The sequence below is a fragment of the Callorhinus ursinus genome, unplaced genomic scaffold, assembly GCF_003265705.2.
Source record: "Callorhinus ursinus isolate GAN/ISIS: 27379988/994484 unplaced genomic scaffold, GSC_fseal_2.0 scaffold1, whole genome shotgun sequence".
Classification (NCBI taxonomy): Eukaryota; Metazoa; Chordata; class Mammalia; order Carnivora; family Otariidae; genus Callorhinus; species Callorhinus ursinus.
Window position 1 is genome coordinate 93,433,444 of NW_027397063.1, and position 11,459 is coordinate 93,444,902.

At 40.0% G+C, this 11,459-nt stretch overlaps 1 protein-coding gene and 1 pseudogene across 1 annotated transcript in view; one reads left to right on the top strand and one right to left on the bottom strand.

Moving 5' to 3' along the window:
* PPM1L (protein phosphatase, Mg2+/Mn2+ dependent 1L) overlaps positions 1-11,459 on the bottom strand; it is a 290,579-nt gene that overhangs the window by 26,294 nt on the left and 252,826 nt on the right. The gene's annotated exons all lie outside the window — the stretch shown is intronic.
* Positions 60-1,107, top strand: LOC112829941 (pancreatic progenitor cell differentiation and proliferation factor pseudogene; annotated as a pseudogene).

The window sequence follows — 11,459 nt, forward strand, 5'->3', positions numbered from 1 at the left end:
CAGGGGGAGAGAGAGAAAAACGGAAAGGGAGAGCATGAGCCAGGGGAGGGGCAGAGGAAGAAGCAGACTCCCCACTGAGCAAGGAGCCAGATATGGGACTTGATCCCAGGGCCCTGGGATCATGAACTGAGCCAAAGGCAAACGCTTAAACAACTGAGCCACCCAGGTGTCCTTGTTCTTTTACTTAGAAGTCTTGTCTGACACCCCATTCCTCTTCTGAGGACTACTGGATTATACCAAAGGAAGGACCTCTGAAAACCTTCCTTTTTGGCTCAAGGGACGTTTCTGTAATCTGTGTGGTGATTAGAATAGGTACATTAGGGACCTTCTCTCATTTCATGTAACTTGGGATTTTGAATTGTGGCTACTGTACTGGAAAACTTCGAAAAACACTTTTGGAAGCAAAAATACTGGAAGCCTGGACCCGTCTAGAAGTCTGACTCCATCTAGAAGTCTAGAAGTGGTCCTCTAAAGACCCAAATTCCCACTTCTGCCCCTCTTGATAATAGATGTGATTGTAATGACAGGAGACTGATGACCGGGAAATGATGGAGAGGTTACTGGAAAACAGGAGAGAGTCTGTAGGGTTTTGTCTGAGCTCATGGTGTGCTCCCACGGTACTGGCACACAGGAGGTCAAGAAAGATCTCCCAACGTGCGTCTCAGTCGTGGAGCAGCCTTCGGCAGTCTCCTCTGCAAATGGGCTCCATGGCCTAGTGTCCCCGGCCCCGCCAACCGTTTCCACCCACCCACAAGCGACAGCATGGCAGCCACCCCCTGCAGTGGCTCGCTCGTGGCCACCCACGACTATTGCCAATGCCACTGGGGCTCCACTTCCAGTAACAGCTCCTGTGTAAGTGCAGAGTATCCTGGCGACGCCATGCCTCATCACCCCAGTCTCCCCCAGGCCGACCCTGGTCACTGGTGTGCAAGCTTCTTCTTCGGGAAGTTCACTCTCCTGTTCATGGCTACAGGGTTGGAGTCCCCAGAACGCTCGGACTCTGCCCAGGCCTCCAGCCGCACGATCACCTGTGATGTGGCTCTGGAAGGCCTGAGGAAGCAGCCTGGCAGCCAGCCTGGCCAAGCCAACACCGGGCCCCCATCCTAAGTGGCCATGACCAGGCTTGAGCAGGTGCTAGCTCACCAGAGCCCAGCCCTCCCCTTCCCATAGACTAGGCAGGCTGCAGCCAGCAGCAGACACTTGTGTATCAAAACAGCGAACACCAAAAACGAAGTTGAGAAAACCCTGCTCTTCACTATCCAAGCCACAGGCAAGCCTTCCTGACATCTTGTAACTGTGTGCCTTGCACCAAGTGGAAAGTAAACTCCAAGCAGCCAGGTAGCCCTGAGAAAAAGAAAAGAAAGGAAAAAAGAAAATTTCCCAAGCTTCCGTGGGCCAGCGTGGGCCCAGCCTTTTCTCTATGGTTTTCAGGATCTCGGGCAGGTAGGGGCGGGAAGGGTCCTGATATCAGGACTATAATCAAGTTACACCTTTTATAAAACAGCTATGGAGGCAGAGAGATTAAAGGCTCACTCTCTTTTGATTCCTCTTGCCAGAACTGTTCTGTATCCTCATAGAATAGCAAGGAGAGAAGCATTTCCATGGGGTGAGTGTGTTAAGGGTGATGGGAGAGGGGAAGATGGTGCTCCCAAAGTGGTATGTATAAAAAACGAGCCCCTGCAGGGAGACAGAAACAGCAAAGTTAGCAGAAAATAGTAATATATTAAAATCCTCTTTTGCGGGGCTAATGAGAATGTACTTTTAGGGATTATTTAGAGGCATCTTTTATATTTTCAGATACTGCTTCTAATGGTAATAGTCAAAAATATCCTGCCTACATACAGCTTTCTTCCCAAAGTTTTAAAGCACTTTCACATAGCTTATTTATCTAAAGTTTATGACATCCTTATCAGGCATGCAGGCCAACTTAATGTGCTTCCATTTTGACATCATTAATGGAAATAATATGAACTTTGGAGTGAGATGGGCAGCGGTTTCAAGTCTTAGCTCCATACTTACTAGTTACATGACTCAACTTTCTCATTGTTCACTAAGTCTGGCTCTTTCCCACAGCTACCTCAGTGGGTGCTCAAGAGGATAAAATGAGATAACCCATTTTATATTTTATGAGCTGCCAATGGACTATACAGTCAGGGCTTTTGTTTGTATACGTGCGAGCTTTGACCTTAAGAGTTGAGATGAAAAAGCCAATGAGCATTACGATCACTATAAGTGTTTAATGGCACTGTGAGTGTAATATAAAACCACAAACCCATTAAATGTGATAAATTAGACTCTGTTAGTGCATATGACCTCCCTGAATCCACACTGACCAGAGTTCATCAAGATTACGGCTATTGCATGGAGTTGCATGTTAAGGAATATAATCTTACCAATTTAAATTTTTTAGGGCATGCACACTGGCATTCTGTCAGCATCCTGATAAGTTTTTATTAATGACCGCCTCCAGCCTAGGGCACCCTCTCCTACCATTCTGCCATATGGGAGGGCCTTTTTGTCTTTGATGTCAGGTATCCCTGTTTACTGATGTGGGAGGGATGGTAGGAAAAGGGATGGTTATCATATTCTGCTTTGCAGTGTGGCTGTAAACAGCAACAGCTAATGCTTAACCCAGCCCCTGTCTGAACTGACTTGGAGCTGATTTTCTCCTGGATTTCTGAGCCCCTCCTCTTTCCCCTTTCTCCATTACCTCTGCTCAGTGCCTTTTGACAGTCTACTTTGCAGAAGTTTCTTCCTCCACTTGCCCCCCGGATTCTGTCCTTGGTGCCCCTGTCTTCTGCTGTCCTTGCTAGGGCCCCCTCCCCCCAACCACATCTTCAGCCACATCTATCTGTATACATCCGCCTGCCAGATCTGTATCACCAGCCTGAGTGTCCAACCTACCAGGACTCTGCATTCTGGTTTCCTACAGGCACCTCAAACTCTCTCTCTCTTCAACTTGCTTCATTCATTCATGTAGCCTGAGTCAGAGAATGGCATCAACGTTAATCCAGACCAGAGACGTAGGAGTCAATACTGACACCCGCCTCTATGCCCATAGCTAATCACCCAGTGTCTTGCTAATTCTATCACTTTACTGTCTCTGAAATTCCCTTTCCTGTCGCTTTCTGATTATGAGAAGAAGAGCATAGTGGTTCAAATCATTGGCTTTGGGTCTGATTCCGTTTTACCATGTAATAGCTGTGTGGTCATGAGCAAGGACCCTAGTCTTTCTGAGCTTTAGTTCCTTCATCTGTAAAATGGAGACAACATCTATTTGGTAATGCTTTGCAAACCTGAGCACACGTTAAGATTCACCTGGAGGGTTTGTTGAACTCTAGATTGCTGGGCCCCATCCCAGAAAATGTGCATTTCTAACAAGTTCCCAGGGATGCTGACCCTGCTGCTCCTAAGCCCTACACCTCGCTGCTGGGACAGCCTAAGGGTCTCTTCCTGCAGTCTCCCCCGCCGACCCTTACCTTCCCCGCAGCTCTGTCAAAGCCATTCTTCTAAAATAGTACCTGATCTTTACATGGAAAATGGCTTGAATTTCTTAGTAATTGCTAAGTGGTCAGAACATTCTAAGTGCTTAACATGAATGAACTTTTTAAAGCTGAGAACAGCTTGTGAGAGAGAGAATATTTTCTCCACGTTATAGAGGAGGAAACCAAAGCATAGAGAGTTTAAGTAACTTGTCTAAGGTTGCAAAGGTAGAAAATTTCAGAACCAGAATTTGAGACCAGATTCCGGCCTTTAGTTCCAGAGCCCAGGATCATAACCACTGTACACGCTGCCCTCACACTGCTATTTCCCCATCTTAAAATCCTTCAATCCTTCAGCCTATGGGATTAAACCCGACCCTTAGAATGGCCTATGTGACCCTCAAGCCTCCTTTTTCACCTTGTTTCCTGAGCACCAATCTTTAAAAACTTGTCAAGTACACTTTTCCCTGCATGAAACACCCCTCTACCAACTCCTATTTTATCCATTTTGGAGTTCAGCTGTTAACTCTTTTGAGAAGCGCCCTGCTTTTCCCCACTAACTGTGGATTAAGGGCCCTCCTTTGGTGGAAGTTCGCATCGCACCTAGCACTTAGCTGTCTCTTGGAGCTATCCTGTGCACACCTGCTTACTTCTCTAACCCTTCAACAAACAGTGAGACCCCTCCTCAGGGCACTGCAGACTCTTGTCAATGTACCTGGTAGGCAGTTAATGACCATCTGTTAATGAGTGAATATAAACCACACCCAATGGCACGTTCAGGCTCTCTCCTACCACCTCCTCAGTGGGTTCCTTCTTTGTGCTCCCTCAGGACCGTGTGCAGAACCAGTCTTGATTATATATATAATTTAAAGATTTATTTATTTATTTTAGAAAGGGAGAGAGAGAGAGAGAGCAGGAGCAGGAGGGGCAGAGGGAGAGGGAGAGAATCTCAAGCAGACTCCATGCTGAGCACGGAGCCCGAGGCACGGTTTGCTCTCACAACCATGAGATCACCACCTGAGCCAAAATCAAGAGTGGGACATTTAACCAACTGCGCCACCCAGGCACCCCTTGATTATATATTTTTAAAAAATATTTTATTTATGTTTATCATTGAATATTTCTCTCAGTGATAAAATGTAAAATGTAACAAGTATCCATACACCTACCACCCAGCTTTAATAACTTTTAACGTTACTTTGTTTCAGATCTTTTAAATATGTTACAGAAAAATAACTGCAACAACCAGTTTGCTAATGAATTAGAAAAGATACTTAATCTCAAAGTTTTTGTTTAGATTTAAATTATTTAATTTAATTATTTAATTTTAACAAATCTATAGATGGGGGATTCCTGGAATTGCAGAGTAAGGACCTCCAAAAATCTCCTCCATAAAGCAATGAGAACACTGGTAAAAGTTGTCAAAATCAACTTCTTTAGAATTCTGGAAAGTAAGAAGTGTTTATTCAAGAAAAAAATGGCTGAATCTTGGTAGGAAGAGTGAGCTTTGTATTTTAACTTGCCCTTTTTCCATTCCTCTCTTCCCAGCACTGTGGTAACCTTGAAAACCAAAAGCCTTATGAACGTAGCAGCTGTAAAAATTAGCCTAATAGCCAATAGAAGGGGAAGAGCAAGTTGGGAGCTCCTAAAAAAGCTTCGTCTCCAGACAATTATCACTATTTGGCTTATCTGGCAGCTCCTTGGAAAGACTCCATCTGTAAGGCTTTTTATTATTTGACCTGATTCAGAGTTTCCTCAAATTTCTAGTTAATGCAAAAGAAAGCAATAATGAAAAAACAGAGGGACAAACAGACATGACAAAGAGAAGACAAACAGCAAACATAAATCCTACCTTATCAGTAATTACATTAAACATAAAGACTCTAAATCAAAAGAAATGGATTAGGAGAATGGATTTGAAAAATGATCCATCCAACTAGGGGCACCTGGGTGGCTCAGGTTAAGCCGTCTGCCTTCGGCTCAGGTCATGATCCCAGGGTCCTGGGATCGAGCCCCACACTGGGCTCCCTGCTCAGTGGGAATCTGCTTCTCCCTCTTCTCCCTGCTCTTTCTCTCTCTTGCTATCTCTGTCTCTCTCTCTCAAATAAATAAATAGAATCTTTAAAGAGAAAAAAAAGAAAAATGATCCAACTATATCCTGTCTAGGAAATACTTTAAAGGCACAAATAGGTTGACAGTAAAAAGGGGGGAAAGAGTATACTATAAAAGGCAATCAAAAGAGAACTGAAGTGGCTATACTAATATTAGACATAATAGACTTCACACAAAAATTATTACTAGAGACATAAAGGAATATTTTAATATGATAAAAGGATGAATCCATCAGGGAGATACAATTACAAACATGCATGCACATAACAACAGAGCTCTTCGACTCATGAAGCCAAAGCTGACAACTGAAGGGAGAAACAGATAATGATAACAGATGGAGACTTCAAAACCTCACTTTCAATGATGAATAGAACAACGAGGCAGAAGATCAACAAGGAAACAGAAGACCTGAACAACACTATAAATCACAACACCTAACAGACATCTATAGAACAGGCCACCCAAGAGCAGGAGGATGCACAGTTATCAACTATATATAGAATATTCTCCAGGACAGACCATATGTTAGGTCATAAAACAAACTTTAATAAATTTAAGAGAGTGGGATCATACAAAGTATGTTCTTTGACCACAAAGGAATGAAATTAGAAATCTATAGCAGGAATAAATTTGGGAAATTCGACAATATATAAAAAGTAATGAACACAATCCTAAATAACCCACGAATCAAAGAAGAAATCACAAGGGAAATTAGAAAATACTTTGAGATGGATTAAAATGAAACACCTGTTTTCACCCTGAGAAACTGGAAAAAGAGGTGCAAACTAAACCCAAAAGTAAGGATATAATAAAAATTAGAGCAAAAATCAACAGAACTAATGTTGGTTCTTTGAAAATATCACCAAAATTAACAAAACTTTAGCCAGATAGATGAAGAAAAAAAAAAACTCAAATTACTGTGATCAGGAATGAAAGAAGGGATCAATAACGACCTTACAGAAATAAAAAAGAATTCTAAGGGAATATACTGAACAACTGTATATCAACAAATTAGATATTCTGGATGAAATTAATACATTTCTATAAAAACACAAACTACCTAAACTAACTGGAGAAGAAACAGAAAATTTGAATAGACCTATAGCAAGTAAAGAGATCGAATAAGTAATCAAAAAATTCTCACAAAGAAAAGCCAAAGTGCAGATGGATTCACTGGTAAATTCCAATAAACATGAAAAGAAGAATTAATACTAATCTTTCACAAACTCTTCCAAAAAATAGAAAAGGAGGGAACACTTCCAATTCATTCTATGAGGCTAGTGTTACCCTGATAACAAAACCAGACAAAGAGATCACAAGAAAACCACAGACCAGGATCTCTTCTCTCTTATGAAAATAGTACAAAAACCCTCAAAAAATACTAGCAAACAAAATTCAACAACATATAAAAAGTATTTTATACCCTGCTCAAGAGTAATTCATCCCAGGAATGTAAAATTGATTCATCATATGAAAATTAATGTAACATACCATCTTAAGAGAATAAAAGACAAAAACCACATGCTCATCTCAATAGACTCACAAAAAAGCACTCGACAAAATCCAGCACCTATTCATATAAAAGCATCTCACAAACTAGGAGTACAAGAGAATTTGCTCAACCAAGTAAAGATCTACCAAAAATAGAGCTAACATCATATTTAATGTCGAGAGACCGAATGAAGGCTTCCTCTCTAATTAGGGAACCAGACAAAGATGTCCACTCTTGCCACTTCTATTCAACACTGTACTGGAGCTTCTAGCCAGGGCAATTAGGCAAGAAAATGAAATAAAAGGCATCCAGAAAGGAAAGGCAACATAGATAATTTAATCTTGCATACAGAAAACCCAAAAGAATCCACGTACATACAACACAACGACTATTAGAATAAATGAGCTGCTTAGATTGCAAGATCCAATAGTAAACATACCATTTCTAAACACTAGCAATGAACAACCTGAAAATGAAATTAAGAAAATAATTCCACATATAATGGCATTGAAGAGGCAAAATACAGGAATACCTGGGCAGCTCAGTCATGTAACTCTTGATCTTGGAATTGTGAGTTCAAGCCCCACATTCAGCATAGAGCTTACTTAAAAAAAATTTTTTTTTAAAGATAAAATATGGAAGAATATATTTAACAAAAGTGAGACTTGTACACTGAAAAACCACAAAACACTGTTAATAGAAATTTTAAAAGATCTAATTAAATGCAAAGAATTCCATGTTCATGGATTAGAAAACTTAGTATTGTTAAGATTGCAATATTCCCAAAATTGATCAATAGATTCAACTCAATCCCTATCAAAATCACACCCGCTTTGGGGGGAAAGAAATTGATAAGCTGCTACTAAAATTCATATGGTAATGCAAAGTATTCAGAATAGACAACACCGTCTTAAAAAATGAACAAGTTGGAAAACTCAGACTTCCCAATTTCAAAACTTATTTACAAAGCTTTGTAATAAAAATAATGTGATATTGTCATAAAGATGGAACTATCAGTGGAATAGAAATGAGAATCAAAAATAAACCCTTACATTTATGGTCAATTAATTTTTGACAAGGGTGCCAAGATAATTTGATGGGGAAAGAATAGTCCATTCAACAAATGGTGGTGAGACAACTGGATAACCACATGCAAAAGGAATGAATTCACGTTGATCCTTACCTCACACTATATACAAAAATGAATTTAAAATGATCATACACCTAAATGTAAGAACTAAAACTATGAAACTCTTAGCTGAAAACACAGGGCTAAAGCTTTGTGACTTTGAATTATGCAATGGTTCTTAGATATAACAGTGAAAGCAAAAGTGATAAATAAATTTTATAAAATTTATTTTATATGATTATTTTATCATATAAAATTTTATATATTTTATATGATTATTTTATCATATAAAATTTTATATATTTTATATGATTAATAAATTTTATAAAATTTTGATAAAAATTCATCAAAATTAAAAACTACTGTGCTTCAAAGAACATCATCAAAAAAGGAAAAGACAACCCACAGAATGGGGGAAAATATTGCAAATCACATATCTGATAAGGGATTTATACCTTAATACATAAAGAACAGTTATAACTCAACAACAGAAAGACAAACAAGCCAACTTATAAATAGGCAAAAGGTACAGACATTTCTCCAAGGATGTATAGATGGTCAATAAACATACAGAATGATGCTCAACATCATTAATCATTAGGGAAATGCAAATCCACAGTGAGATATCACTTCACACCTGGTTTGACGGCTAAAATTAAATATACAATAACACCTTTTGGCAAGGATGTGGAGAAACTAGAACCCTCATACATTGCTGGTAAGAATGTGAAATGATGCATTCAGTTTGGAAAACAGTTTCGCAGTTCTTGAAAAAGTTATACATAGAGTTATCATAATACCCAGCAATTGCACTCCTAGATATATGCCCAAGAGAAATGAAAAACATGTCCACACAAAAACCTGTACATACTGTATATTTGTCACAATAGCCAAAAAGTGGAAAGAACCTAAATGTCCATTAATTGATGTATGGGTAAACCAAATGTGGCATATCCATAGAGTGGAATATTATTCAGCTATAAGGAGAAATGGAGTAGTGACAGATGCTATGATATGGATAAAATGTGAAAACATGCTAAATGAAAGAAACCAGCCACCAAAGATCACATATTGTATGATTCCATTTACATGAAATGCCCAGAATAAGCAAATCTAGAGATAGAAACTAGTGTAGTGGTTTCTTAGGGCTGGAGGGTATGGAGGTGGAGGACTAGGGAATGACTCTTAAAGGGTATGAGGTTTCTTTTGTGGGTGATGAAAATATTCTAAAGGGCAGTAGTGGTGATGGTCGCACAACTCCGTATATATACTACAGACCACTGAACCGCAGTCTTCAAAGGCATGCATTTTATGGTCTGTGAATTATTTTATTTTTCAAAGCTGTTTTACAGATATATTAAAAAACAAGCAGGTATATTTCAAATTACTCTGGCATCTCCTGAGACCCCGAACAATCCTTGCTAAGAAGCAACAGTCAAACACCATATTTGTTCCTTTAGAAAACTAAATCTGGTAGAAGCAGTAATTGCACTGGAATCTAAGCACCCTGCTGTGAATCTGTGATGAGTTATCTTTCCTTACTGGATCTTTCTGCGGCTGTTCACATTGACCATTTGGATGGTCCCCCTAAATCTGGACTGTATGTCTTATGCAGAGGCTGCCCGTCTCTCTCTCTCCCCTCTGTTCTAGTTTCTGCGTGTATAGAACATGACCCCATTTATCCAATTTAAGTCAAATGGAGAAGAAGAATGCAGAGGATGGCAACATCAGTAACAGTGTCTATAATTAAGCTCGGATAGCAAAATGATCATGTGAAATGAAACGAAAGTCTCCACGTAAGTGGACCTTCATGTGAAATCTTATGTAGCGCGGTCAGGAGAGCTAATTCCCAAACAACAAAATGCCTTTGGGGGCCTCTTCATCTTCTGAATGTTCACCCCACAGAGACATCAAGCCATTTATTTCTGAACAGTGGTAAAAGGATAGCAATAAAAACCAGCCCTTGAGCCAAAGGCCAAGACTAAGCTGTCTTCTATAGCTGTTTTGATATATTTTTTAAAAGGTGTTTTTTTTAAGATTTTATTTATTTGAGAGAGAGAGAGAGAGAGAGAGAGAGAGAGAGTGTGTGTGTGTGTGTGCTCAAGCAGGGGGAGAGGGAGAAGCAGACTCCCCGCTGAGCAAGGAGCCCGATGTGGGGCTCTATCCCAGGACCCTGGGATCATGACCCAAGCTGAAGGCAGTTGCTTAACCGACTGAGCCACCCAGGCATCCCTAAAAGTTTCTTTAGAAAGCCACCAGTAAGCAATCGAACAGGTTTGGTATTTAGAAGAGTAGAAGAAATGTTTAGCTTAGTCCTGTGATTGCTTTTCTTCATCTGTGACCCCGGGATTTTGGTAGGACCCTATTTTAACTTGAAAATCGAAGCACTGTAAACAATTCCTTTTGACGACAGCAACTTGTTTTCATCATATTCATCTAATTTTGTCTTTGGTTACAACTGCCTAGGTATAGGGCAGATATCTAGAGAACCTGTTATAAAAGCTGATTATCAACATCCTGTTTAACATGGCCATTTCTAGATATAAGACATAGTGCAAGTGCAAAATGCTGTAATTATAAAACTCTGGAAGCGTCAGTTGCAGAAACAGCTGCAAGCATTACCAACAAATGGTTATTTTTGTACTCCTGCCACTTTTAATGTTTCAGGATGATGTTTCTGAAATCATATTCAACTGACTATCAGGACAAACTCCACACTTTGAAAAAACACAAAAGATCACATCAATGGCCTGGCTCAAACTTCTAGGGAAATGGAGGCTTAGAATCCAAATCTGTTTCTTCCACTTCCTGCCTTCCTTCTACGTGATGATTCACAAATCAGTTTAAAAGAACCTCATCATTTCTTAACAGCCATGTAGTGATTTAAGCTGAGAATCAACTTCTATTGAGACCAAAGATTTTATTTATACAGGATGCTAATGAGTGTGTATGAGAAAACGGAGAGAGTGGGTGTGTGGCAGCAGGAAAGGAGATTCTAGCATAATTACCTTCTTCTGTCTCCCACTCTTGAGCCACTTGTCCAAGAGCAGAGAGAGAAGGCAGAGAAATCACCACGTGGTCATTTGTCTCTACCATTAAATCGTGAACTCCTTAAAGAAAAAAGACTGTTTTCTTTATAGCTGCTGCTCAAAAAAGTGTTTGTGAAGGGAAGGAAGGAAGAAGGGAAAGAAAAGAAAGGGAAGGGAGGGACAAAGGGAAGAAGGAAGGGACAAAGGAAGGAAGG